This window comes from Pinus tabuliformis, chromosome 3_2 (assembly GCF_031772625.1).
Source record: "Pinus tabuliformis cultivar Carrire ecotype Pingquan chromosome 3_2, CPIR1, whole genome shotgun sequence".
Lineage (NCBI taxonomy): Eukaryota > Viridiplantae > Streptophyta > Pinopsida > Pinales > Pinaceae > Pinus > Pinus tabuliformis.
The window spans coordinates 7,106,501-7,130,801 of record NC_142302.1 but is presented as its reverse complement, the minus strand read 5'-3'; positions in this window follow the sequence as shown (position 1 = coordinate 7,130,801).

Sequence of the window (24,301 nt, the reverse complement as noted above, 5' to 3'; positions counted from 1 at the left end):
TCCTACCACTAGTCCCAAACCAGTCCTCCACTGACCCAAAGTCAGTCTTAGAGTATGTACCACTGGTCCCAGACCAGTCTCAACTGAACCGAAGTCAATGTCATAGTGGGTACAACTCCTACCACTGGTCCCAGACCAGTCCTCCACTGACCCAAAGTCAGTCTCAAAGTATGTACCACTGGTCCCAGATCAATGAAGGTCATCCTAACATAGGGAGTACGGTAGATACAGCGATGCGTCCATCAGTACTACTATGGTCCCTATCCTCATTTCGCTACTCATTGATCAAATGAGAGGTACTTCCCATGAGTCTCAAACTACATGGTTAAGATACCTCGATAGGAGAACTAATCAATCCTATCCTCACAAGAGAACTAATCATCCTGCTACACAATCGTCATGGAGAACACATCATCTGGACCTCACAGGAGAACTAATCATCCTGCTACATAATTGTCATTGAGAACACATCATCCAAACCTCACAGGAGAACTAATCATCCTACTACATAATCGTCATGGAGAACACATCATCCAGACCTCACAGGAGAACTAATCATCCTGCTACATAATCGTCATGGAGAACACCCAGAACTCACAGGAGAACTAATCATCCTACTACATAATCATCATGGAGAACACATCATCCAGACCTCATAGGAGAACTAATCATCCTGCTACATAATCGTCATAGAGAACACATCATCCAGACCTCACAGGAGAACTAATCATCTTGCTACATAGTCGCCACGAGGTGTTACAGGGAAAGTTTTGATTCTTTTACCCTGTGATCATATGTTGCTCCAAGAAGTACCTCACACCCCCCCCAGAGCTACAAGAGCTCCATACATCATACAGGACCCTCATCAGAGGGTTTCTGAATGACCCAAGTCATTCTCAGAAAGTCAAAAATTTGACCTTTCCTAGGGGCTTTGTCAGAATGTCGGCGATCTGTTTATCTGTACCGATATGTTGGAGAGTTATAACTCCCCACTACACCATATCTCTAATATAGTGGTACCTAATATCAATATTATTGGATCGATCATGAAATACAGGATTCTCTGACAAATGAGTCCCACTCTGGTTGTCACATAGGATCACGGTGGTATCCAATGTAAATCCAAACAGCTCATTGAAAAGCTTTTGCAACGAGACTGCCTCACAAGAGGCCATGCTAGCAACAATATACTATACTTCGACAATGCTCAGAGCCACCAACTTCTACTTCCTACTCATCCAGGATATCGAAGAAGATCCCAAGGAGAAATAACACCCAAAAGTACTCTTACGATCCACCTCACTGCTTGCCCAATCAGCATCAGTGTATCCAAGTAGTCTCATATCTCCGGCAGTGTATCTTAGCCCATGAGAGATTGTGCCCTAAAGACATCTCAGAAGATTCTTGGCATCAATCCAGTGAGGCTCAACCAAATATGAGCTCAGCATGCTCGTTGCAAAACATATGTTCGGACGAAGGTTCACCAAGAACATCAACGCGAATAAGTTTATGAAACTCATAGGCATTTCTCAAATCTGGTCCGACATCACTACCATATAACTTCTAAAAGTTAAGATCCTCAAGGTAGTCATAGGCTTGTAGTCCACCATACCGAATCTTTCCAATATCTTCACCACATATTTTCCTTGAGATAGGAAAATTTCCCTTGGCTTCTGCCAGACTTCAAGTTCTAGGAAATAGTGCATCAGTCCTAGGTCCTTCATTTCAAATTCAGAAGCCAACTCCCTCTTACATTTGTGAATGAGAGGGTCTGCAACTGTTAGAAAGAGGTCATCCACATACAGCACCAGTATGAGAGGTTTTTCATCTTCAACCTTAAAGTAAAGGTTAGGATCGGCTTCACTCCTATTGAATCCCAGCTTCATCAAGTAGCTATCAATCCTCTCATACCGTGCTCGGGGTGCTTGCTTTAGCCCATAGAGAGCATTCTTCAACCTGCATACATGAGATTTTTGATCATACATGTCAAATCCTTCAGGTTGCTCTACGTAGACCTCTTCTTTGATCGAACCATGCAAGAACATGGTCTTGACATCCATTTGATGTAGGTTCCATCCTTGTGAAGCCACAAGGGCTATGATCGAGCAGATAGTAGTATATCTGGCAACAGGTGAAAATATTTTTTCATAGTCTATACCTTCCTTTTGGGAGAAACCATGAGTGACAAAACAAGCCTTATACGAAGGCTCATTTTGTATGATCATGCTCATGATGGTCAGGTATCCTTGATACCTGTTAGGTTTCTTACTTTCACGAAAGGTTCCTCGAGGTGCAGTGTGTCCTTTAACATCATCGAGTAGCCCCCTAAGCAAAGATGGCCTCTTCCTAGAAGAGGAAGGCTTAGGTGGATCAATAGGATCAATGGGTTCTTCCACATCAGGCATTGTTTCATCATCCTTTTCTTTCGGTTCCCTGGTGTCAGCTTCTTGAGAGCTCCTCAAAGTCAGAAGATTGTCCACCTTGCTGAGAGCCATATCTTTGTCAAAGGTGACATCATGACTAATCATGACTTCCCTTTGACCGGCTACATAGATTCTATAGCCCTTAGTATTTTCACCATAGCCCACAAAGATTCCTTTCTTTCCAGATGCACCCAATTTATTCCTTTTCTCTTTCGGCACATGAAAATATACAGGGCTTCCAAAAATTCTAAAATGAGATACGTCAAGTTTCTTACCAGTGAACATTTCTTTAAGAGTCTTGGAACCCAATGCTTGATGAGGGCATTGGTTTTGTACATATACGGCAGTGTTTACAGCTTCGGCCCACAGAGACTTCAGAAGTCTTTGATCATGGAACATGTCACAGACAGCTTCCACAATCGTACAGTTCTTCCTTTCCACCACACCATTTTGTTCAGGAGTATATGGTGTTGTAGTCTCCCACCCTCGATGAAAGCCACCTTGTAGCCTTTGTCTTCCATTGCCAAGATGGACACTAGGTTCATTTAGAGGTCGGGTACTTATAATACATCCTAGAATTTCTAGCCTTCTTGAATGGTTGTCCTCTTCCTTGATTTCCAGCACTCCTTTTACCTTTGCTATTTGATTTGCCATTCCTTTGATTGCCATGAGAGGGATTTTGATCATCGTCCTGGTGTGAGTCCCTTCTATCAGGGCACTCCATTGCATAGTGACCTACTTTATTGCAAATGTAGCATCGTCCTTTTCTTCCACCCTTAGGTCCATTTTTTCCTAGCAGTAGCAGATGCATTTGATGGAGGCTCAGCAATTCCTCCTTTCACATGGTCCAACACTTCCTGTTCTTCTAATGTTAGATCAAGAGACATCTTCCATCCGTGGTAGTCAGACTTCTCACGGAGCTTGTCTTCAATAGGGAAGTGTGTTGAGGACCCCATGAATTCTTTTTGGATAACCTACCAATCTTCTCTTCAGTGATTTCTCTTTCTCTTGCTTGGGCTTTGTCTTCACCTCAGCTCTGATACCATGTTAAGTTATGGTATGTTCTATGCTTAGAGCAGTTTACTTCTTTTTCTTATTATTATTATCCACACATTAGCAATCACATGTACATTAAGTAAAGTGCAAATAGAACATTAAATGATCGACAAAAAACAAGCCAAGACAAGAGACACAAGATGTGGCAGCTAGCCAGGGAAAAACCCCAATGTGGGGAAACCCTATGATCAAATCTTCCTTTATCTTCAATAATTCAGTAGAGAGAAATAGTACATAAATCTGATTTACATCAGTAGCAACAAACCCCAGATCAGCCCTGAACTAGGGCAGCAAACCCTAGATTGAACTTGTCAAGTCTCCACCAGTGAGTTTTTCATCGTGCACTAGTCCGAGAATTTGTCGTGCACCAATCTAAGATTCGTCACGCACAAGTGCAATATTTCGTTGCGCACCAATGCAAGATTTCGCCGCGCACCAATGCAATATTTCGCCACGCACCAGAGCAAGATTTTGCCGCGCACCAGAGCAAGATTTTGTTGCATCCAGAGCAAGATTTTTCCATGCACCAGTGCAAGATTTCGTCGCACACCAGTGCAAGGTTTCGCCACGCACCAGTGCAATATTTTGCCGCGCACTAGTGCAAGATTTCATCACGCACCAGTGCAAGATTTCGAATGACCTGTTTTGGCTCGGGTGAGAGAGAGAGAGATGTGATGAGAAGTGTGTCTCCAAATGAGGAGGAGAAATCCTGTATTTAGATGCAAACGTTAATGATGAATAGATGTGTCTATTGGGCTTCTGAGCCTACATAAGTTGTTGGCCGACTTTGACAATTTGTCCATAATCAAAATAAATTCATATCTCCATAAATACTTATCGGAATAGAATGATCTTTAGATCAATCCTACACCTCTCGACGAGAGGAATCTAGATAAAATATTATTAGCCATGAATAAGATGACCCAACATGGAGTTTGGCCCTAGTTGCCAATTTTAACAGGTACGCATAAGAACATATTTGTAGACTGGAAGGAGTACCGTAGGATGATGAAGTTGTGATTTGGATATGAAAATACTCGTATTTCTGAAAAATATATAGGGAAGGATGATCCGTACGAGCATCTAGATCCTTGGAAAAAATCATGGGGAGAGGTACCACAGCCTAAATGGGCACATATATTTTTCCATACCTTGGATACTATTCCGATGAATTGGTATTTAGAAATAGAGACGCGACATGCAACCATGAAGTGGGATGTTCTGAAGGAAAGCTTTCTGTTAAAATTAGGTTTTGAGGATTGATTCAAATGTATTGATGAAGCATTATAGGAAATCAAGGCTGCAATATTCAGAATGTCTATAGAAACTATCACGTGGGTAAAACCAGACTGGAGTACGCAGTTGCGCCATGCTCTAGAGTGCTACAATGTTACCACAGAAGAAGGCGAGGAAAACCCTAGGAATATCAATATCCTTGAGTCAGAGGGACAACGTGAAGTCATTGGGCCTAAGGTAGAAGTTCTTGACATTTCAAAACCATTGAAAACCAATCAAGTGAACATTGGGTTAGAAGCACAGCTGAAGTTCACGAATATAGGGGATTACTGGGATGAGGGCACAATTGACAAGGTCGCGGAGTTATTGTGGGAATATCAGGACTTGTTTCCAACAAATTTCTTTAATCTAAAAGGGATAGTATATGATCTGGGTGTTATGAAGATCAACCTAAGGCTGAATGTGAAGACGGTAAAACAATGAGCATACTCGTTGAATCCTAATTACAAAGAAAATGTGCCCAAAGAAATGGATAAGATGCTCATAGAAGGAATTATTGAGTCTATCAAAGAATCAGACTAGGTTAGTCCTAAGGTGGTTCAGGAGAAGAAGACAAAGGGTGAAATACAAATCCATGTAGATCTCCAGAAATTGAATGATGCTTGTGTACATGATCCATTTCCTAATCAATTCACAGATGAAGTGTTGGAGAATGTTGGTGGTCAAGAAGCATACTCTTTTACAGATGGATTCTCAGGATATCACTAGATCAGGATCACGCTAGAGGATCGAAGTAAGACTACCTTCACCAAAGAATGGGGCTCTTTTGAGTATATAGTTATTCCCTTTGGACTTAAGAATTCCCCTGTGATCTTTTCTAGGGTGGTAGTCGCAACCTTTAAATATTTTATTCATAAGTTTTTGGAGGTTAACTTTGATGATTGGATGGTGTTTGGGTTAGTGAAAAGGCATGTTCCAAGTCTTTGCCTAATGTTGGATACTTGTCGGAAGTATCAGATCTCCCTAAATCAGAAGAAATGTATGTTTTGTGTACCATATGGGATAATTCTGGGCCATGTTGTTTGTAAGCAAGGTTTGATGCTAGACCCTACCAAAATTGCATTAATTATCAATTTGGAGCCTCGAGGAATGTAAAACAGCTGCGTGCATCATTAGGCCATACAGGATACTAGAGAAAGTTCATCAAGGCATATACACAGATCACTGTGCCCATGGAAAAATCATTGGAGAAGGATGCGAAGTTTCGTTGGGATGACGATTTCCAAAAAAAACTTAGATGTTTTAAGGGAAAAGATGATTACAACACCTATTCTAGTGTTCCTCGATTGGAGGAAAGAATTACATGTACATGTAGATGTGTCCTGCATAGCATTAGGAGCATTTTTTACCCAGCCAGGCGCAAGAGATATCGACCATCTGATTGCATTTGTGAGTAGAAAGCTATCTAAGGTAGAGAAGAATAACTCAACCACAAAGTGCGAAGGGTTGATGATGGTCTATGCGCTCCAGAAGTTCAGGCATTATTTGTTGGGTGCGCACTTCAAAATGTACACAAGTCATTCATATTTGAAGTACCTGGTCAACAAGGCTATGTTGGGGGGGGACCTATAGGTGATAATTACTATTTCAGGAGTACAACATTGAAGTAATTGTGAAGCCCAGGAGATTAAATGTTGGACCAGATCACCTTTAGCGGATCGAGAATGATGAAGAACCTACAAGTCTTAATGAAGGATTGCCTGATGTGCAACTCTTTGTTGTGCATGTTGCAGATGAACATTTTGTAGATATAATCCAATTCCTATTTGTAGGTACAAATCCTCAAGGATATACGACGCAACAAAAGAAATAATTGGTGGTCATGGCTGCGGATTTCTCCATCATTGCTGGGCACTTGTATAAAATGTGGTAGGATGAAGTTATGCGCAAGTATGTACCGGATTATGAAAGACAAAGTATCGCTGCTAAAGCACATGGAGGAGTTGCTGGAGGACATGATATGGGAAGAACGATTTTGCAGAAGATCCTACGAGTTGGGCTATGGTGTCCAACTGTGCACAAGGATTCCAAGGAATATTGTAGAGCATACGATGTTTGTTAGAGGATTGGGAAGCTGTCAAAAAGGGATGAATTGCCTCTGAACCAGAAATTCTTGTTACAGAAATTTGACAAATGGGAATTAGATTTTGTAGGACCTATTCAACCTCCAAGAAGGAAGACAAGTGTGCGCTACATCATAACAATGACAAAATACTTAACCAGGTGAGTTGAGGCACAACCTGTAAAGGATTGCCACAGAGCTATAATTGTGAAGTTTATATTTGAATACATTTTGTCTAGGTTTGGTTGTTCTAAGATTTTGATGAGCAATAAGGGTTCATATTTCCTAAATGAGATGATTCCTGCCTTGATAGTGAAATTCCAGATGTATCATCAGAAGAGCATGCCATACCATCCTCAAGCAAATCGAACAGTTGAAGCTTTCAATAAGATCCTAGAGAATACTTTGATGAAGATCTGTAACGCTAATAGGAACAATTGGGATGTGCACATACCAGTTGTTCTTTGGGAATATAGAACTACCTGTAAGAAGTTGACTGGACAAACACCATTTCGATTGGTTTATGGACAAGAAGTGGTAATGCCAATGGAGTACATCGTGCCCAGTTTGAGGATTGCTACAGTTACGGAGATGAAAGATCAGGATATAATGGAAGAACGCCTTGCGCAGATACTTGAGTTAGAAGAAGGTCACTTCTTGGCCGACTTTCATCAACAGGTGTAGAAGGCTAGAAAAAAGGCATGGCATGATCGCCACATTAACCAAAGCACCTTTAAAATTGGAGATTTAGTATCGATGTATGATAGCAAGTTTACGAAGTTTCCACGAAAGTTTCAGATGCATTGGCTGGGACCATATATCATCAAGGAGATCACAGATGGGGATGTTGTTCAACTCACCAAGCTCAACAGGAAGCTCTTTCTAGGAAGAATCAATGGGAGCTGATTGAATTTGTACAAAGGTGATCCCACCTCTGCACAATGACTATATGGATACAGGACAATATTAGTTCTTTAGGCAATTGCAAGGAAGTGTGGGACTATAAACAACACTGCCAGAAGGACAGTTTGGCAAAGTGAATGGGTTGCACAATGGTTAGGAGAAAGGCATAGATGGGATATGCAATGAAGGAGTTGTGCTAGCAAGGTGGGACTCATGCAGCCTGACCAGAAAGTAGCCATTGAAAACATTGTAGATGATGGGATGCTTATTTTTCTATTAGAGAGAGCAAGGGGAAAGCATTTAAGGAGCATATATTTGGAAATCTACTACCAAAATAGAATTAATGAAGGAGATCTGGAGGGAACCAGTGGATTTGAATTCAAAAAGGGCTATAAATATAGTATCCTGCTCCAAATTCAAACACTTTTCTTCCAAAGAGATTTCCTTGAGGTTTTTCGCTTAAGTTTGAGCGAAGATGTTTGTTGCATGTCTCGACAAGATTAGCAAGAGATAGAGAAGGATTTTTCATAGCAAGGGCATGGATTTGAGGCAGATTTAGTTGAGTTGTAGAAGAAACTATTCTAGGAGAGAATTGAAAAAATGACTACAACACCACCAGTCCCTACCACAATGCCTAGGTCGCTGAGGCCAAAACCAACTGCCTCTGTGTAGGAGAGAAGAAGAAAATGAAGCCACAATAAGCACCGGTTTGGCAAACACTGCGCAAAATCCCAACTAAGGTTATAGAAAAGCGTCAAATGGATAAAAGAAAGCTACTGACAGAACCCCTGGACTTGGATGAGGAAGAATTGACTATGGGGATTGAAGATATCGATGCAAAGGAAGTAGTGTTGATTACTTAGCTACCACCTTATGTACCCCCTAGGAAATCTACTGCCAAGGTCACTGAGGACCCTCACTCACTGAAGTACAAAATATTCACACCATTATTGCCGAAGTAAGTACCTATTGAGGGAAACTTTTTGGTCCAGGTACCATTTCTGAAGATGGAGGACAGGGATTTGGGCGATCATGCAAATTTCCTGCAGTTGGAACCCAACAAATATTTGAAATCGGTCTATTGCGAGGAGTCGGGTGTCATAAGGCTTGAGCCAATGAAGTGGGCAACCAAAATTGAGCACGCAAGATTGCTCAATATGTTGTGGGTCCCACACTTTAGCCACAACATAATTAATACTGTCTGTGTGTGTCAATTTTTGGCACTGGTTTATGATGGGTGTCTTTGGTTGGGGGGGCACATTCCAATTGACAATATGTTGGTCCATAGAATCACCTTGTTACCTTATCAGGGAGTGAACCTCGCAGATGCTTTTATGGGGAAGTCACAGGAGAAGAAGCTTGTGGATCAAATGAAGAGGGCCTTCGGGTTGGTGAAGAAGTCGCGCGGCTACGCGACAAGCTCCATATCAGATGGAGTTGTGCAATTTCCTACACAAATTTTGGCAGGAAAAATCATGTGAAAGTGTCGCATCGATGAAGTTCTGACACCATTAGTATCTTTAGTTGCACTATGCAGCAAAGGGGTCCAATACAATTGGGAAAAGTACCTCTGTCATGAGTTCCTGGAGGATTTCCACGAAGCCTAGGAGGATGGCAAGGAACTCCACTAAGCATGGTTACTTCTATTGATCACACTAGCAGCATGGAGGATTCCTTAGGATAGCCAGTTCCTAACACAAGATCCAAACTTGTGCAAGGCTGTGAAATTCAGCTCGTTGTGGGACACAAAGGATCTTGACCGCATCATTGCAACCAAGATGTTCTCGGTATTGTTCGAGTTAGATTTGCGGATGGTGATCAACCAACGACCATGGTTGTCTCCTAGTTTACATGCGCAGTACACAAATATTACATATTTCAAGGCAAATTTTCATTATTTGTCCTTACACGTGAAGAAGGATGCCACAGGAACATGGCATAAGCTTCCATATTTAGTCGAGGAGGATGACATTATGGGGGTCATCACCAAATGGCCAAGTGAGTCGCTCACCCCCTCTGGTGAACCTACAGGAACAAGTAAGACCACAGAGGGAGAAACGGGGAAAACAACAGCTGCAACACTGTCCCAGAAAGTCAAAGAGAAAGAAGCACAAAAGGATTCTACGAAAGACAAAGAAGTACAGAAGGCTTCTACAAAATAAAAGGCAGCGCAAAAGGAAAAGGATTTTGCAAAGGATAAGGAAGCACCAAAGGAAAAATTTGTGCAAGCAACAACATCATAGGTCACTATTGACCTCAAAGAACCTAAGACGGAGCACATTGATGTTAAGGTTCAAACCGAAGGTGAAGAGGAAGGGGTTGCAGACCCATATCTTGGATCAGAGGACTTAGAGTCCCCCTTAAGGGTCAGGAAGAGGCAGAATTGAAGTTCAACGGGACCTTGCAAGAAGCAGAAGTCTGATAAGTCTGCAAGTGCGACACCATTGATCCTCATGAAGGGGGACCTTGATGAGATAGGTGATGTTGTCCACTCCACCATTGAAACTATATGGGGACACGTCGAGGACTAGTACCACCAGGTATTGGACAAAGTAAAACAGGGCCTAAAGGAATTGCAGGTCCAGACGTGGGTGATCTAGGTGAGCGTGCCAAAGTTTAGTTCCATGGAAATTACATCCGAGCTTCGAGCAGTACCACTATTAGGGGGCTCTCTCTAGTTTTAGATAACCAAAGACTAGGAGCACGCGCAGTATTCCAAAAATCTAAGTATCAAACTTGTAGCACTTTTGATACAGACCTTGCATGAGCTGCACCAAGGACTTTCATATGAGCTCCGCGTTCGAGAGAAACGAGCGTTGTTGATTATCGTTGAGGTAAAAACTAACAATCAACAAATTTTTGCAGAGAAAGTGCAAGATTTGCATACCTGCGACGAGGTGATGCAGCGCAATCAGTAGCTTGAGGCTGCCCTTACCCAAGTATGCAATGAGCTCCCGAAGCTCCAAATTCCAACAGAAGTGGCCTCAATAGAGAAAATTAAGAAGTTAGTTGTTGTGGTGAAGGAATCTAAGGAGGAAATTGGAAAGGTTTGGTTTGAGTTGCAGTTGCATATTTCTGAGCTTCAAGTGAAGCTGCATCCAACCACTCCTCCGAAAGTCAGAGAGCAGTATGAGGATGCTATTAAAGTAGACATGACCACTCTAGAAGATGAAGTCAAGGACTGAAACTAATTGTTTGAGGAGACAATGGAGATGTGGACCTCACTCTAAGAGGATCCACACTTGCAGACGATCGAAGCAAACATCCGTAAAAAGCAATTGCAGTTTGATGAGATCAGGGTGACAATGCAGACCTTATCACCTGTGCAAAGGTTCACCCAACTTCAAGAAGGAAAGTTCATCTAGACCTAGATTGATGCAATGTGTCGGAAGGCCTCCATTATCTCCTCAAGGATGCAACCATGGGCTGACAAGGAAACCTAACTGTCACACACCATCTAGAGCAAGTTAAAGTCTCTGCAATAGACACATAGAACCATAGTCCTTGCAGTCGAAGGTCCAACCATTGATAAACTAGTCGTAGAAGTTCGTCAGGCCACTACGCAGGGAACAAAATATCTTCAAGCATTGAAGATCAAGTTCAGCTGTCTGCAAGAAAATATTAAGGCAACACCAGCAGAGTGACTTGGGACGACTCACGACTTTGTGTTGGGGGCTTGTTGGGACGGGGTCCACTAAGTCAAATTTTATTAATTTTTGTGAAATATTGTAAAGTCTCTACATTTTGAGGAGCAGAGCGAGAGTAGTGCAAGTCGATAAGAGTCAAAGGGGATTTAGGAAGGTCAAAACCCCTTAGTTTGTGAAGAGTCAAGTTGTTTTGAGGCCCGCCCATGGTTCACGGACCATGGTATTGCAATGAAGAATAATATAGAAGGAAGTCATAGAAGAGTCATAGGAGTAAGCATAAAATAATAATGCATGATTTGGGTCTAATCTTATCTATTCTGTACTTGGGTGAAGGGGAAGGCTCCTACAACTGTGTGTGCAGATACCTTGGTAAGTCCGCAGCTGAGTGTGTGGACCCCTACAGCTGTGTGCACAGGGTTAGAAAGAAGTTGTAACTGAAGATCTAAAGCATAATAAAAGACTTATTTTGAAGAATTATCTGTGCATCTGTGTATTACTGTTTATCTCTAAATTTACTGTATTTATGATCTATTGAATGCAATTAATTAGGAAAAATACTTATTCGATTCACGAAGACATGGGTCTGTTTATTAATATGATGTTATGCATGTTTAGCACAATCGACGAAGGGCATAGATCTGCTAACTGTTAAATGCTGCAATTTCCATGTTTAAGGGTTAGGGTTTGTGAAGGTCAAGATAAAGCCCTAAGCTTAGAATAAACACATCACATAGTCCTCTGGATGCAGAAACCTGGTTCTAGCATCCCCCAATACTACCTCAGGTGAGACTATAGCCTGCACTACGTGGGTTGTTCTAGAAAGGGCTAGTAGTGTAGGGTTTTTTTGGTTAGCACAAAACTCTGATCCTGGGTCAAAGCCCCCTCAAGCCATTAGTAGCTTGATAGGACTTCCATAATTGCTTGATGTCTTCACATGTGGACGATTGTCTCTTTAGATTAAATTTGTATTTAGTGATTTTATAAAATACCCTTTGTATTTAATCATTAAAAGTGACTTAAGTGATCTCAATGAGAGACTAAGTCACAATCATTGATCATGAGATGGAAAGATCTAATATTAGCCATTGATATTTAGGGTTACGGTTTTGGTCATTAAAACTTTATACAAGAAGATCTGAGGGAGAAGTGAAAATATCATTCAGTGGCACTAGCCTCCGGAGGAGGACGAGGAGTGTGATACTCCAGTATGTTAGGTTGGGCAGGGGCCTAAGGAAGGTGCAAGGAGTGATGATGGAGACAGATCCAAATCAGCCAAGGAAAATCGAAGAATAGATCTAGGACCTAATCTGCTGGATAACTCCAAAATTATTAATATTGGTATCTTCCCTTTGATGGGTCATTATCCCTATTACAATAGTCCAATTTCTTAATAGAACAAAGTTTTCTAGTTTTCCCCCTGTGGGTTTTCGAAGGTAAATCGTGTGTCCAATGTGTGATGATTATTTCTGTGTATTTTTGTCGTGCATTTTTTGTTAAAAACTTAGTCGTGCATAAATTGATAAATTGTGTTATGGTTTTTTCAGATTTATTTTCAAGTATTAGGTTCTTATAAATTTAACATGGTATTAGAATGGTGAGACTGCACAAAGGAAATTTGAGTCAAACGGACAGCGACATTGTGACAGACTAGCTAGTAAATTGCAAGGAGGAGTTGGTGGATGAATATACAGTCACGATGCATGAGGACCGAAGCAATAATAATAATAAATAAATTAAGATTCTCTTGTAAAGGACTTGAAGTTCAAGGTTGGGTTCTTGAATCTCTACACCGCCCGAGAGAGGGATTGTTGGTTCTATAAAATCAGTGTGTCTGATCAAGTCTTGTAAGAGATGTGGTGATTGTTACAAAAATACAGAGAGCGATCATGAGGAAGATTTGATTCCCATAGTTGTGTTCTCATTCATGGGGCCAAGGGTAGGAAATGAAGCATTCAATAAGCGATGCAAAGGAAGACAAAGGTGAGTGGGGGGAGGACTGTATGGCCCAGCCACCATAGCTGTCAGGGGCTTCCACATGCCGTCAGAGAAACCAGTCGGCACAAAAACCAGGTGACCATGACAATAACTTGGTTGATAAAAAATATTCCAAAGACCAACCACCGTAGGTAAATCGAAGGTGGTGGCTAGACAGAGTAGCTATATTTCAGCTAGATAGACCAACTGCCAAGAGTCGGGAAACTGTACATAAGGTGTCAAATCAACAGAGACTAGCAGTTGAAAGAAACAAAAAAAATGATTGACGGGTCATCGAGCTATGATGAGAGCCGACAACGGAGACTGCACTATGGTCAGGAGCTAGCACAAGTAAGTAGAGCCTGAGTTGATGCATCCCGAGAAGTGGTTGGTAAGCCATCTGTCAAAATAGAATGGAAGAGATTGATCAAGGTTCGGAGCATGGGTGGCTATGAAATGGGTAGCAGTGTGTCTAAGTAGCTAAGGACGCACATGCGTGAGTGATGTAATAGAGCAATTAGACTCATAAATGAGGTACAAGCAACCATGTATGCAATATGTTGTGCATTGAACCCATGAACGAAGTGTGATCCATTTAGGGTTCATCTAGATGCCATACCCCAGCTAAGCCTAGAGGAAGAAGTGGTCGTGTGAGAAGAGATAGTCGTGGCCAGCATAGCAATTTCAATACTACAGATTGAGATTGGTTGGGATGTAGGCCCACATTGAAGAAATGTTAAAAAAATATTACTATTAAATTGTTGAAGTGTTCGGGTAGTGAGTAGAGTTTTCAGTCAGCCTTACGAAGTGTGCAATGGTTTCAGGCAGCTGGCTAGGGAAACAGGCCCAGAAAAAATGCAATGGAGGGCTAATTTAGCCATGCAAGGTGCTCATGAGTGAGAGGCTTGTAGGATCATGTTTCTTAGCTCAAGTTTCATTTTCAATGTCTTTCTTGTCAGAGGGAGAAACTATAGTGGATGTGATGAACTTGGGGATGGATCTAAGTTATTGAAATACCTTTTCGCTAAGAGGGAGTGTTGGATTGTGTAGCTTAGTAGGAATTCTGCAATTGCTTGGTGTCTTAGCATGTGGAAGATTGCCTCTATAGATAAAATTTGTAAAGTGATTTTATAAAGTTCCTTTTGTATTTAATGATAATACTGACTTAAGTGATCTCAACAAGAGATTAAGTCACAACTGTTGATCTTGAGATGGAAAGATCTAATCTTGGCCATTGAGATCTAGGGTTAGGGTTTTAGTCATTAAAAGGTTATAAAATGATATCTGAGGGAGAGGAGAAGATACCATTCAACAACATTAGCCTCAAGTGAAGGAGGAATGTGATACTCCATCATGTTAGGTTGGGCAAGGGCCTAAGGAAGATGCAAGTAGCAGAGAAGGACACAGATCCATATCAACCAAGGAAATTGAAGGAAATATCTAGGACCCATTCAGTTGGATACCTATAGCTTTATTACTATTTGTATCTTCCCTCTAATGAGCCATTATCCTTGGAATGGGAGCCCAAGTTCTTAATAGAACAAATTTTGTTGGTTTTTCCCCTTGTGGGTTTTCCAAGGTAAATCATGTATCCAATGCGTGATGATCATTTCTATTTATTTCCACTGTGCATTTTTTGTTAAAAACTTAACATGCATAAATTGATAAATCATGTTAGGGTTTGTTTGATATTTACTGCTAGGTGCTAGGTTCGTGGAAATTTAACAAGCTGTAATCCACCAAATGCATGAATGACTTGGAATTGGAAAGAAAATCCCTTTTATATAAAAATCCATCATTCTCCACTTGGCCATTACGAGCTCATCCAAGATCCATTTGAGGAAATGTTAATATCATTGGAAATCTCTCTCTAAACTATCAAATGGGTCTTCATTATTTTTCTCCTCTTTGATAATTCACTTGCAGTCCATTCTTTCCATGAGATGTCAAAGCCTATTACATTCAAATAAAATTTCTACATATTTATCTCTCTTACTTTAACACTACATTGTTTTTGTACTTGCTAAATCACGTGTCAAAAAATTTCATGATTATACCACCTTTAATCATGTTAATAGGGTGTCCTTTGTGCACATTCCCCATGGAATTTCATATATAAAAAAGAACCTTTAATTCATTGGATTTACCTATCATTCAAAGAATATCACCTTAGGGACCCCCACACTTTTGTAGATGGATCATCCCATCCATCTTTTACATATGCCGTCTATCAAGTGTTAGAGACTTCCCCACATGAGCACTCTAGCACCATTACCTATTTTTCATTTCATTGCACATATCATTTATTCACCCTTGAAATTGGGAATTTAGTTTGTCTTCATACCATAGCTATCATCAAGTAGATTTCTCATTCACATGTTGAAAACCCATATCCACTAAGCTCCCCCCTTTATTACATCTTGGCTACCTCTAGGAGGTCCTTATACCTTTTGTACTTGGTTTGGTTGACAACAACCTCATTTTGTCACCCTTGTTTAGAGCATCAAAGACAAGTCACCAATATGTCCCATGGAGTCTATTCAAAACCACCTTGAGTCCTATTACAACATGTTAGCACCTCCATGAGTTGTACTCATCCTATATTGTCAAGATTTGACCTCCAAATTTCCCATTAGTTTACTAGTATGTCTTTCAAAATCCTTTGTCCTAGTAACTAACCATTCTCTATGGAATGATTCGGTCACTGCCAAGTCAACCTTACATGTTATTCCTAAACAAGGGAATTCATTAACCCACCCATTAGATCAGTATCTCCCATATTGGTGTCAATCTTTGTTACTCACATTACACTATATACCCCATTCCATTGTTGAGGACTCATCGTTGCCTTTGCTTTAGTGGGCTTTCCTCTATCAAACTCAACACATTTATTCTAGGGGATTATCTTATAGGGTAGTTACCTCAAATCCATTTTCCTCATTGATGGGTGCCTTGGATCAAGTAGAGGGAGACCTAAATTCTCTTTGATTTGGTTGTTTCTCATTGTTTCTCACATGCTTGACTTTATTATATTATCACACGATTGAGAATCATAGACTTGATGGTCAAGTGCTTCATATGATTGAACTATATCCAATCCCAAACATTAAGAGGGGTTTACCTTCAAGTAGTTCCTCACATACCTAAAATATAACAGTATATGATCCAGCCTCAGATGTAGTTTAGTAGATTTGACTGGCTTAGTTTCCATTATTCTCAAAACCCACATCATTAAGGCTCCCATCAATTAGATTATCTAGATCTTAAGAGCCCCTTCTTGTTTTGAAAGGATTCTAAGGTTGTATCTATCCCCTCTCTGATACGAGGGGTAATTTGGTCATATGTATCAAAATCAATAGCATTTGCTATATCTGTAACATCCTTCTCCCACATCTACCCAAGCAACCGTCCAGCCGGGGTAAACATGCAACGAGAGGCTACCATGATATGATTCGATCTCCTATGTCACCTTAAGGAAGTGGAATCAACATAACATCACATACAGTCATCCAACATCATCAATAGACCCCTCAAGAGACAAGTCAACCACTCAAAGAACCTGTCCCTGGGTCCCAATGCTATTTTGTGGCTCTTAGGCCTCAGTCACTCTCGAGCTATGGGCAAGGGAATGACCAACAACGATAAGTCGCTCTCACATGCTTGCCTACTAGCGACCATGGACCAAAATTGTTAGTGTTATGCCAACGAACCCAAAATTTAAGCCACTTTCTTAGGCTCAGAGCCGAGGACATTGCCCAGAACTAATACATATCTTCAAATCAATAAAGTAACATGGAAATGAAAGTACTAAATAAAATACTTGTTCAAGACCTTGACTGGATCCCTACTAGCCATGACAGGAATTTCATCAAACATATAATCGGCATGTAACCTATAGGTCTAAATAACAAAATTAAGTGTATGGATCTTGTACTTATCTGGGAATCACTATGAACCATTTTTCCCTCATTCCATTTGTTGCATTATCATCTATTAGGTCATAGGCACATTATCCATTCGCATACAAGTAAAAACATGTTGAGATCCATACATATTTGTTGTCATAAATGTGCATATAACTAGCATAATAAGAACATAAATACAATAAACATATCAGCCATCAAATCCATAAATACATCAATACCTTTACACATGAAAATCAAGGGAATGGATTTCTCATTAATGAATGCAATGAACCAACTGGAGATGGGACTAACACGTTCCCCCCGACCGTAGAATGGATGAGCCAAATCTCTCTTCAACCATTCACCCTCATGCCATATTCCAAGCATGAATGTGGGATCTCATAGAACACATCAATCAAATTTCATCCAGGGCTTCCAGAGGCCATCCACCTCAACCCATCAAACAATGATTCCACCTCATGGTCAGACATCACCAAAACAATCATTTGATCGATCTCTATCCCAACCATCCAGGGTTCCAGAGCATTTTTCAAACCCAGATATGGGACTAGTAACTCAACTCACAACTTTTACCGGGCTCCAGAGTGTTTATCCAACCAAGGCTACGAGACTAGTAACTCAACCCACCAAGGGTTCCAGAGTATTTATCCAACCCGACCTACGAGACTAGTAACTCAAGCCAAGTTGTTCCAGGGCTCAAAAGCGTTTGTCCAACCAAGGCTACGGGACTAATAACTCAATCCAAGCTAAGGAAACACGGAAACCAATAAAAAACACAACAAGGAAATAAACCCACAATCACCATGGCTATCCAGTAAATGGCAAGGCTAGGCAATCCACTCTCAATCCTGGCCATCCTCCATGCCTAATGACATATCACAACCAATAAACTACATACATATGCCATGAATGCCAAAACTAGTGAAGAAACCATACATGCAACTAGGTATCTGCAAGAAAATCTGATGTAGTTTCTGATGTTGATGCCTTCTTGCTCCAAGAATCCAAGTATGCCACACCCTCCAAGAGTGCTCCACAAAAAGACTATGTTGAAGAGTATAAGAGAGAGAATAATGAGAGAGAGAGCTCCAACTCTGAACTGACAAAAGGTTACCAACTGATCCTCAAAAGCCTTTTTATGAATGAGCCTCTGTTTTCTTCATTTTCCATTATTTTCCTTCATTTTCCTCCTCACATGTAACCTGCAACCTTTCACCTCCTTTTTCTCATAATTTCCATTATTTTCATAAATAATTGTGCCAAAATTCCTTTTAATGCCTTAGCCTTAGCCTTTGCCAATTTCCTTAGCCATAAACAACCAAATGAACACCCACTAGGGTGTCCTGCCCACCATTCAGCTTGGAATACGTGTCCCATCATCCGTGGTATTTATATATTTTTACATGGAATTTTCACCAGGGCTATTACAGAACCCTCCCCCTTGGCGAAACACCATCCTCGGTGTTCAATGACACCTATAACCAACAAGACCACTGAAAAAAAAAAACATACTACCCATGGATATTTATAACATAGCTTGTTACAATATTTGCAATGACCACTATTGAAACATGACAAACATATCGTTTACTGGAGATTTATAACACAACTCATTACGATATTTATAATAATAAAATATACACATACACATTTGCTTCAACCAACAAATAACCATATTGTCTATGGAGCTTTATAAATCCAACTCGATACAATATTTACAATAATACACACTTATACACATACGCACATTTGCTAAACTAGCAAAAAAAAATATATGATGTCTGTATCCGCAACAAGGGAATCCAGAGGCTTACACCTCCACCCTCAAGTAATACCAGGGTTCACATCCTTCCTAGGAAGTCCAAAATCCACTACCACAATCAAACTACATCTGTATAGCGCTATAATCCTATGCCACTTGTCCTCTTAGTGAACAGTTACCAATTCATGTTCCAAGGTGCACTCCTAATCTACATCTGATTCCATCTGGAAATGCTCATGACTAAAAAAAATCCATCCCCGACCTTCCCTTCTCTACTACGTAATCCCTTGGGCAATCCAGTCAACCCTTCTATGCAGTCACTCACCTTCCAAGTTCTGTTGGCACCCCTATTCCGGGCTGTTCACCTCTTAGCAAGGCTTCCTCGCATCAGAAGATACAAAAAAAAGGCATATACCTACCTCAAAACCATCATACTGGTCATAGCATGCTCATAGAAACCAGTGGACACTACTGGGTACCGGTGTCTTACAATGGCCTTATTCCTGAAGTACTCTACCAACATATTGTTGTATGTTCCAATTTCATTTGCTGCTTCTACCAATTCTTGTAGTCAATTTCAACCACCCAACCAAGCATTTTACGTATTCTTGTACCAAGCACATAACTTCCATTAGATTTAAGATAAATTGAAATAAATTCACATCATACCTCATTGGTATCTCGTCAATAAGGTACATTTGCAATCTTGTTTACTTCCTATCATGACAAGTCAAACTAGCATCATGTATAAAAGCATCACATCAGGTTAGTTCAAAACATAACCATCATAGATCAAAACCATAAATAACATGTAACCATCATAAACCATAATCATAAATCACATGTAATCATCATAGACTAGAATCATAAATCATGTGCATAGAAAAACAGAGATACAATACTAATACTTATCCTTCATCGATCCTTACTTATCCCTTTGTTATTTTGTACACACACTGGATCGGTTGCCACACCCAGCAAACACCCAATGCCTCCTCCTCCACTGGATGCACATACGTATAGTGTGCATCACACACACACAATCACACATGCCATACAACACCATGGAACACATGCACCTTTACTTGACATATAACACATACACCTACACCCATTGTACATACGTATACACGCACAATGTACATTAGAAGACATTCATCTGCACACAACGTGCGACACCACAAAATGCATACATGTACACCCTGTATATACAACACAACTCATACACCTATACCCAATGTACAACACAATACATGCACTTACCCCTGATGTACGACATAACACAAATACATGTCTAGAGTGCAACACAATGAATGCATATGTCATGATACCATGACTACACAATGCACATACATAATATTGCATGCCAACACAGCATGTAAAACATGCACTCAATCCCACACGTACACCAGTACCACATGTACCAAGCACCATTTGCATAACATGTGCACAACATCACATGTACACGGCACCACCTGCACAACGTGTATACAATGCCATATGTACGTTGCACCATTGTACAACGTGTACACAATACCATATGTACACAATGCCACACACACGACATGTGCGTGACACCACACGTACACAATGCCACATGCAAGATATGTACATAGTACCACCTGCACACAACACCACTTGTATAACATGTACACAACACCACTTGCACAATCACACTCACCACACCATATGTACATAGCACCACATGTACAACATGTAGGAAACACCATTTGTACATAGCATTGCATTTCCAACATGTACATAGCATCATATGTACACAGCACCACATATCCAACACGCATAGAGCACCATATGCATACAACACCGTATATCCATCACACACACAATACAATATACAAAACACCATATATCCAACATTGAATATGAAACATTCATACAACACTATCTATAATACACCATGTACATAACATTACATCATCAACATGTAGACACACTAAATATACACCACACCACATGCACACAACATTACAGGTGAAACAAGTACAACATATTAGACATATGCACAACAGTCGTACCACACATCCAAAACCACATTGACTCTTTACCAAGCAACCTTGCTTCCAGTGTCTTGTCCATGCTTGTCCTAGCATGCCATAGACCACACTGCTTTCACTTTGTTGATGTATCCCTCAGTATAACCTGTCCATAACATAAGCATAGGCATAATACAAGCATACAATATAAAGTCCTATTCACATGATACTGACCTCATATGTTTGTAATGACTACTCTTCCCACTTGATTCTTGATAGACTAGGAACCTCTTCATGCCATTTTCTTGCGTAAGCAATCAGTCCTCCACAAGAATGATTCTTGATGACCTTGTGAGCCAGTGACATACATACATGTACACATACATACATCATAAAATAATAATGATCTTGTCAGTCAACATCATACATACATACATATGTACATATAAACATTAGCATAAGATAATCATGATTCCTAATCACCCTGACAGACATGACATACATACATGCCTACATGTATACATATATAAACATCAACATAATCACGATCACAACAAATTTTCCATATATTATAAGGTCAAGGTTAAGATTACTTCCTTAATTCATGCAACACAATATATGCACTTACCCTTGATATATGACATAACACAAATACATGTCTAGAGTGAAACAAAATGAATGCATATGTCATGATACCATGACTACATAATGCACATACATAGTATTGCATGCTCGCAACACAGCATGTATGACATGCACTCAATCCCACACATACACCAGTACCACATGTACCAAGCACCACCTGCATAATGTGTGCACAACATCACATGTACACGACACCACATGCATAGCGTGTACACAATGCCATATGTACGTTGACCACTGTACAACGTGTTCACAATACCACATGTACATAGTACCACAAACATGACATGTACGCGACGCCACATGTACACAACGCCGCATAAAATACATGTACATATCACCACCTGCACACAACGCCACTTGTACAACATGTAGACAACACCACATGCTCACAACACCACTTGCACAATCATGCTCACCAAACCATATGTACATAGCACCACATGTACGCAACACCACTTGTACATAGTACTGCATTCCCAACATGTACATAGCATCATCTATACACAGCACTGCATATCCAACATGCATAGAGCACCATATGCATACAACATTGTATATCCATCACACACACAGTACAATATACAAAACACCATATATCCAACATTGAATATGCAACGTTCATACAACACTATCTCTACTACACCATGTACATAACATTACATAATCAACATGTACACACACTAAATATACCCACACCGCATGCACACAACATCACAGGTGAAACAAGTACAACATATCATACATATGCACAACAGTCATACCACACATCCAAAACCACACTAACTCTTTACCCAAGCAACCTTGCTTCCAGTGTCTTATCCATGCTTTTCCTAGCATGTTGCAGACCACACTTCTTTCACTTTGCTAATGTATCCCTTGGTATAACCTGTCCATAACATAAGCATAGGCATAATACACACATATAATATAAATTCTTATTCAAATGATACTGACCTCATATGTTTGTCATGACTACTCTTCTCACTTGATTCTTCATAGACCAGGAACCTCTTCATGTCATTTGCATGCGTAAGCAATAATTCCTCCACAAGAATGATTCCTGATGACCTTGTCAGCTAGTGACATAGATACATGTACACATACATACATCATAAAATAATAATGATCTCGTCAGTCAACATCATACATACATAGATATGTACATATAAACATTAGCATAAAATAATCATGATTTGTGATCACCCTATCAGGCATGACATACATACACGCCTACATGTATACATATATAAACATCAACATAATCACGATCACAACAAAATTTCCAGATATTATAAGTTCAAGGTTAAGATTGCTTCCTTTATTCATGCAACACAATACATGCACTTACCCCTAATGTACGAGATAACAAAAATACATGTCTAGAGTGCAACACAATGAATGCATATGTCACGATACCATGACTACACAATGCACATACATAGTACTGCATGCCCGCAACACAACATGTACGACACGCACTCAATCCCACACGTACACCAGTACCACATGTACCAAGCACCACCTGCATATTGTGTGCACAACATCACATGTACACGGCACCACCTACACAATGTGTACACAATTCCATATGTACACTACACCATTGTACAATGTGTACACAATACCACATGTACATAGTACCACACGCACGACATGTACACAACGCCACATGCAAGACATGTAAATAACACCACCTGCACACAACGCCACTTGTTCAACATGTACACAACACCACATGCTCACAACACCACTTGCACAATCATACTCACCACACCATATGTACATAGCACCACATGTACAACATTTATGCAACACCACTTGTACAAGCACTACATTTCCAACATGTACATAGCATCATTTGTACACATCACTCATATCCAACATGTGTAGAGCACCATATGCATACAACATCGTATATCCATCACACACACAATACAATATACAAAACACCATATATACAACACTGAATATGCAACATTCATACAACACTATCTCTACTACACCATGTACATAACATTACATAATCAACATGTACACACACTAAATATTCACCACACCGCATGCACACAACATCATAGGTGAAACAAGTACAACATAGCAAACATATGCACAACATTCGTACCACACATCCAAAACCACACTGACTCTTTACCAAGCAACCTTGCTTCCAGTGTCTTATCCATGCTTCTCCTAACATGCCACAGACCACACTGCTTTCACTTTGTTGATGAATCCCTTGGTATAACTTGTCCATAACATAAGCATAGGCATAATACAAGCGTACAATATAAATTCCTATTCACATGATACTGACCTCATATGTTTGTCATGGCTACTCTTCCCACTTGATTCTTCATAGAACATGAACCTCTTCATGTCATTTGCATGCGTAAGCAATCATTCCTCCACAAGAATGATTCTTGATGACCTTGTCAGCTAGTGACATAGATACATGTACAAATACATACATCATAAAATAATAATGATCTCATCGTTCAACGTACTACATACATACATATGTACATATAAACATTAGCATAAAATAATCATGATTCGTGATCACCCTGTTAGACATGACATACATACATGCCCACAAGTATACATATATAA